We start from the raw sequence: 7678 nt of genomic DNA, 5'->3' as shown, positions 1-7678 counted from the left end.
CTACATCTAACTACATTTTGCAGTAGCTTGGTGGTAGTTAAACTAAAATWAAATATTGGTAGTGTTTTCAGTAGTTAATTACTTTTTTTCCATGTAGAGAGAACAGAAGACATATGGTGAAGTAGGCATCAGACCTGCCTAATTCTGACTTGAAAGTGTTTGTGTTTAATATGCTAAATTACACATTCTGTTAACATCTGCCTCCAGAGCGATCTGTTCTTTCAATTTGTGGTCAGATTTAGATACCAGAATTTTTCACAAAGTTGTTTGGATGTGGTGAACTACTTTTCAAAGTATATTTTGTTAAGTAAACTATATTTTTTCTGAAGAGTATCTTTAGTGTAGTTTAACTTCCTCCAGTGTGAAGTAATTGGTAGCTTCATAAACTATGTTTTCAGAGTAGAGTAAACATACCTGATGGTTACATGATTCTACACTCATGGATTCTACACACAAATTGTACTATAATCTAAAGTAACATTCACTGCCAATCTTGAGAAATTGCATTGCTAATAAATACATTGTCCAGTTCAAATATAGTCCAAGTACTGTATACCTAAAAGTTACAATAATAGAGTCGCGGTGCCACCTAGCGTGAGACTGCAGTCCTACAATCTTTTTACATTGTAGATCAGAGCTGAGGCTGTTCATCAGCTTAGCCACAAGATGGCCCTAGTAGTCTAATGTTGATGGTGTTACTGGTGAAACAAAGATTTATTAGTGGAGAATCCTTGCACGATGTTACGTTTCCTCGAACGACATCATTCAGGTTGATGATGAAATMAAGACAGCAAGGCAATTCAAATACACAGACAATACGATAGGGTTGTAAACCTTTTGATAATGCTATTTGATAAGACGCGATCTAAAGTGGTAAAGCATAACGACGTTGGTTTGCACTATGGCGTAGGAATACCGTTTTTTTTGTCCATCAACATTGATCTATTATGTTATAAACACGACAGCCCGTCTCTTCATGTCAGAACACAACACAGCAAAGAAGGACAACATGAGGAGGCACAGCCTACTGCAGAGTGATCTAGCGATTAATATTCACAACCACTTTCAAAGTTCTTCAGCTGTGACCACGAGGAGTGAAAACAGTGGGAGTGGAGCGAGGGGGATCAGAGGAGGGAGTGGGAGGGTATCTCAGAATCTCTTCAATTAGACATAGGACTACCGTACGTGCCCTACTGTAGAAGTGGAGCATCTAAATCATTTGCATGTAGACTGAGTGATGAAGTGAGCTACTTCTTTTATGGAATAATTAGACTAATGAAGCTAGCTGGGGAATAGACTCTAACAGAAATCTACATACAGTCCTGCGCTATCATCATAATCTATGATTAATTACCGTGGTCAGACATGAAAAAGGATTCATCACGAAATCACACTGATTACATCTTCAAAGGAAACTTTGAAGGAAAAACGATAGAGTGTATGGTAGATAGTTATATCTATCCTCCAGGACAAGTTTGCACACTTTACAGTTTACACAAAAATAGTTTTCTGTTTAAAATAGACTATGGATATATAATTTTCAAAAAACAGAAGCTTAGTTTTTGTGAGAAGAAAATTGCTGGGTTCTGAACATGTTGGACAAAATATTGGATTATGTGATCACCAAACTTTGGTCATTTCCTGCCATAAGAATTACACTTTCAGTTACCAGTTTCATTAGAAAGAAAAGTCAACTTCTAAATGTAAGAAATAGCATCTTGGACCTTTGGTATGTTGGTATGCTGGTACCAATAGGTGTCATGCGGGGACATATAAAAGACATATGTAAAGGGACAAATGCAGCTCAGTCAGGGAGAACTAAGACATCCTTCGTTAAGTTGCCATATTTAATAGCCACCACTATTCTTGTAAACATTTTATTAGAGAAAGGCAGCAGACAAGCGAGCTGTGTGGAGTAGAAGGAGTGCCTGTGTGGGGGATGGGAGGGAGAGATAGGGAGTGTGTGCCCCTGTAACTCTATCCTAACGTTCTCAGATGGTGAAATGTGCTTACTGTTCCAGTTTGTTGCCCTTCCTTACTGTCCCCCAACCCTACCCTGCCATGGAAGGGAGCCAGAGGCAGACGCAGAAGGGGAGGTGGTAGTGTGTGTGTGTGTGTGTGTGTGTGTGTGTGTGTGTGTGTGTGTGTGTGTGTGTGTGTGTGTGTGTGTGTGTGTGTGTGTGTGTGTGTGTGTGTGTGTGTGTGTGTGTGTGAGAGAGAGAGCATATGCATGTGCATGTGTGTGATTTATTAATGTGTGTGTCCATAGGTCAGGATAAACTTTGAAGAGGACGGCTGTCTGACCTGCCTGAACACATGGATATGAGTTTACATGGACACTCTCCTGCTCAGTATTCACACCGTGGGGCCCTGCCAAGCTTAACAGGACCGACACATTACTGCTTTTACTGCCTCCATCAAACACTCAGACATAATCCTGGAATATACATGCACATAAATACCCCATTACTTCATCCTTAGGAACTCCTACAGGTAACTAAATAACTAATAAATACAAATAATACTAATACACATAAATACATGCATGACTAATTCTTAAACTCAACTCAAAGCTCAAAAGTACTACTATTCTGATATATCTAGTGCCATTTTTGGGGGGGACAGGTTAATCCTAGTCCTGGAGTAAAAAGCTATTTCAAGTAACTTTTTCCACTGAGTAGGCATTTTAGTCCATGCCTAGGTTTAATCTGTGTGTGGGGAACTGGCCCTCATGTTAAATATGTCACTTAAACATCTTACAATAAATAATGAGATATACAATACTCTGTTATCTAATGCCAGTCAATCCACATGTCATTTCACTGGCAGGATAAAAGACACCGAAGAGGGGCAGAGGGGAAGAACTGACTTCTAAGAAGGCCATTTAGCACATCAGATTTAGACTGACATTTACTCGACATTGCACCATGCGTCAATCTCACTCCCTATCCACCCTCCTCCACCCCCTCCTCCCTTGCTTCTCTTATATGGCACCCTGCAAGCACATTTCATGACATCGGATCTACATTTCCTGTAAACTACTGTCGGTGCAATATCAGGAGTTAACTTGTTATGGATTAGGAGTTCTGTGTTCGTCTTCATATCAGTGTATCATTTCATATGACATAATCTAATAAAAAACAGCAGGCGATCCCATTATATTACAGCAACTCTACCCCAAATGAACTACAACTCAAATCAATCAATCAATCAAATTTATTTATAAAGCCCTTCTTACATCAGCTGATGTCACAAAGTGCTGTACAAAAACCCAGCTTAAAACCCCAAACAGCAAGCAATGCAGGTGTAAAAGCACGGTGGCTAGGAAAAACTCCCTAGAATGGCCGGAACCTAGGAAGAAACCTAGAGAGGAACCAGGCTATGAGGGGTAGCCAGTCCTCTTCTGGCTGTGCCGGGTGGCGATTATYACAGAACATGGCCAAGATGTTCATATGTTCATAGATGACCAGCAGGGTCAAATAATAATAGTGGCTGTAGAGGGTGCAACAGGTCAGCACCTCAGGAGTAAATGTCAGTTGGCTTTTCATAGCCGATCATTCAGAGTATCTCTACCGCTCCTGCTGTCTCTAGAGAGTTTAAAACAGCAGGTCTGGGACAGGTAGCACGTTCGGTGAACAGGTCAGGGTTCTATAGCTGCAGGCAGAACAGTTTAAACTGGAGCAGCAGCACGACCAGGTGGACTGGGGACAGCAAGAAGCCATCAAGCCAGGTAGTGCTGAGGCATGGTCCTAGGGCTCAGGTCCTCAGAGAGAAAGAAAGAAAGAAAGAAAGAAAGAAAGAAAGAAAGAAAGAAAGAAAGAAAGAAAGAAAAAGAGAGAGAAAGAGAGAATTAGAGAGAGCTTAAATTCACACAGGACACCGGATAAGACAGGAGAAATACACCAGATATAACAGACTGACCCTAGCCCCCCGACACAAACTATTGCAGCATAAATACTGGAGGCTGAGACAGGAGGGATTGGGAGACACTGTGGCCCCGTACGACAATACCCCCAGACAGGGACAAACAGGCAGGATATAACCCCACCCACTTTGCCAAAACACAGCCCCCACACCACTAGAGGGATATCTTCATCCACCAACTTACTATCCTGAGACAAGGCCGAGTATAGCCCAGGAAGATCTACCCCATGGCACGAACCCGAGAGGGGCGCCAACCCGGACAGGAAGATCACGTCAGAGACTCAACCCACTCAAGTGACACACCCCTCATAGAATGGAAGAGCACCAGTAAGCCAGTGACTCAGCCCCTGTAATAGGGTTTGAGGCAGAGAATCCCAGTGGAGAGAGGGGAACCGGCCAGGCAGAGACAGCAAGGGCGGTTCGTCGCTCCAGAGCCTTTCTATTCACCTTCACACTCCGGGGCCAGACTACACTCAATCATAGGACCTACTGAAGAGATGACTCTTCAATAAATACTTAAAGTTTGAGACCGAGTCTGCTTCTCTCACATGGATAGGCAGACCATTCCATAAAAATAACGTCCAAAGAAGGAATAGCGTAAATGATGAGCAGATCAGAGTGTGAAAGTGTGAGAGTGTTAAAAAGACTTCTGTTTTGGTCTAAGGTAGTGGGGGCAAGGAATTATCTAGGGGAGTTGGTAAGCTTAGAAGACAATCTTAGATGCCAAAGAGGAGACATTGAGATGGACTGGTACTTGTATTGCCTCTTCTCTCGCCATAGTGTGTTCAATTAATTACAGTGACGATGGATGTTGGTAAAGTCTAGTTATGATGCACAGGTCCCGATGGAGCCACAGCCATTCACAACTTCTAGTGTGGCTGACATAGGAGCTCATTGGGGAGGCAGTTAAAACTAGTGTGTGAATTCATCTCTAAGTCAAACAAAACAAACACTCCTCTCCCTGTGTTATGCTTTCATCTGTCAATCTCACTTCCCTCACTCCCTCAACACCCTCTCTCTCTCTCTCTCTCCCTCTCTCTCTCTCCCTCTCTCTCTCTCTCTCTCTCTCTCTCTTTCTATCTCCAAATCCTCTCCCTCTTCCTTTCTCTCTTCCTCTCTCGCTCTCCCTAATTTCAATGACTCTTAGTTTTAACTCCCTCCCTCCTTCCCTCTATCCACTTCTCTTCTTTGAATTTGCCATCCTTCATTCTGTCCCTGCTCCCTCCTTCCGCCCTCCCTTCCCCCCCTCACTTGCTCCCCCTCCGTCCTCACAGTTGTCCTCACATATTAAGTTCCATGTCTTAAGAAGCAGAATTAGCTGCTGGAATCTTGTGCACTTGTTCCGTTCTCTCTCCGGGGGTGGGGAAGCAAGGAAGGATTGAAGAGAGAGAGGAGGAAAAATAGTGACAGTAAAGGAAAAGAAGCTGTGAGAAAGAGAGAGCGAGAGAGAGAGAGAGAGAGAGAGAGAGAGAGAGAGAGAGAGAAAAAAAAAAAAGAGGGGAGGGAGTAAGAGAGGGGAGGAAAAAGAAAACGTGAGTGAATAGAGTTACGGCAAAACGAAGAGCGAGAGAGAAATAAGGAAGAGAGTGTGAGGGTAAGAGAGGAGAGAGAGTGTGAATAAGCCTGGTGTTTGATCTCTGCTTTACTGTGGCACGTGCTGTGTACACTCTACGTCTCTTCATCTCTCTCTCACTCACCCTTTCTCTCTCACTCACTCTGAGTGTGTTTGTTTTTATGTGGTAAGCTCTCTGTAGTATTGTGATTCATATGTTTCTCTACAGTTACGTGCAATTCTAAGGATCTGCTTGGATTCGCTCCTTCTCTCTCATCCCTCTGTGAACAAGAGGACAACATTTTCTCTCCTCATCCATACCGGTTCATTCGGGAATCTGTACAACTTTGAAGTACTAGATCCATTCAACCAAGGAGGAGAGGAGCTGCCAATGTGGGGCTCAGGTAAGAACACTTCAGTATGGAAATATTGACAATCTTATGCACTAATCTTTGTTTATGCATAATATTATCAGTGTCATAAGGCTAGAAAATATCCCAATATGTCACACACAGGTCATAACATGTCATAACATTGCCATCATTTATTATTTGTCAAGTTATGACAAGTTATGACATATGCTATGAAGCTTTACGACATGTTTACGACATCGTAATAAAATGTTATGGCGAGGAGTTCAAGCGTTACCTAAAAAACTTTTATGATGCCACATTTTCTAGGGCCTGTTACACTATTTAGTGTAAAATACTGTAATGACCCTAGCCTTGGTAAGTTAAAAAGCAATTTCAGTGTGGTACTGTGGTTAGATTGCCTTAATGAATGGCTGTCTGACTATCCCTGAAGTGACTGAAAATATTACATTCACCACAATACTGACACAGTTATTTGTCAATACTACATTCACCACAATACTGAAGACAGTTATTGTCAATACTACATTCACCACATACTGACACAGTTATTTGTCAATACTACATTCACCACAATACTGACACAGTTTATTTGTCAAATACTACATTCACCACAATACTGAGACAGTTATTTGTCAAATACTACATTCCACCCAAAGACTGAGCAGTTATTTGTCAATACTACATTCACCACAATACTGAGACAGTTATTTGTCAATACTACATTCACCACAATACTGAGACAGTTATTTGTCAATACTACATCACCACAATATACTGAGACAGTTATTTGAATACTACATTCACCACAATACTTGACACAGTTATTTGTCAATACTACATTCACCACAATACTGAGACAGTTATTTGTCAATACTACATTCACCACAATACTGAGACAGTTATTTGTCAATACTACATTCACCAACAATACTGAGACAGTTATTTGTCAATACTACATTCACCACAATACTGAGACAGTTATTTGTCAATACTACATTCACCACAATACTGACACAGTTATTTGTCAATACTACATTCACCACAATACTGAGACAGTTATTTTGTCAATACTACATTCACCCACAATACTGAGACAGTTATTTGTCAATACTACATTCACCAACAATACTGAGACAGTTATTTGTCAATACTTAATTCACCACAATACTGAGACAGTTATTGTCAATACTACATTCACCACAATACTGAGACAGTTATTTGTCAATACTACATTCACCAGAATACTGACACAGTTATTTGTCAATACTACATTCTCCAAAAAGTGACACAGTTATTTTTTAATACTACAGTACATTCACCACAATACTGACACAGTTTATTTGTCAATACTACATTCACCAATATACTGACACTTAGCAATACATGTTCTGGCAGTTTGTATTGGAGCAATATGGTCCAGGCAAACAGCCTGTCTGTGACAGTAGGGGTATGTGAATATAATATTTCAATTTTACATCACGTATGTAGGCTATGGGGTCAAATCTATAGCTATGGCTCATATAATAGTCTAATAGAATCAAGAGTGAGAGATATCTGTGAGCAGTGAGTAGTTTTTCAAAGTGTCTGGTAACTGTGACAGGCTTCTCAAGGGTGTGTGTTTTACACAGTAGGGTGTTAGAGTGTGTGTGTGTGTTGTGTGTGTGTGTGGGTGTTGTGTGTGTGTGTGTGTGTGTGGTTGTGTGTGTGTGTGTGTGTGTGTGGTGGTGTGTGTGTGTGTGTGTGTGTGTGTGTGTGTGTGGTGTGTGTGTGTGTGTGGTGTGTGTGTGTGTGACCACCAGATCGTGGGGGCTCATAGAGTTCTGGTGGT

Source organism: Salvelinus sp. IW2-2015, linkage group LG1 (genome assembly GCF_002910315.2).
Source record: "Salvelinus sp. IW2-2015 linkage group LG1, ASM291031v2, whole genome shotgun sequence".
NCBI lineage: Eukaryota > Metazoa > Chordata > Actinopteri > Salmoniformes > Salmonidae > Salvelinus > Salvelinus sp. IW2-2015.
This window is presented reverse-complemented; position numbering follows the sequence as displayed.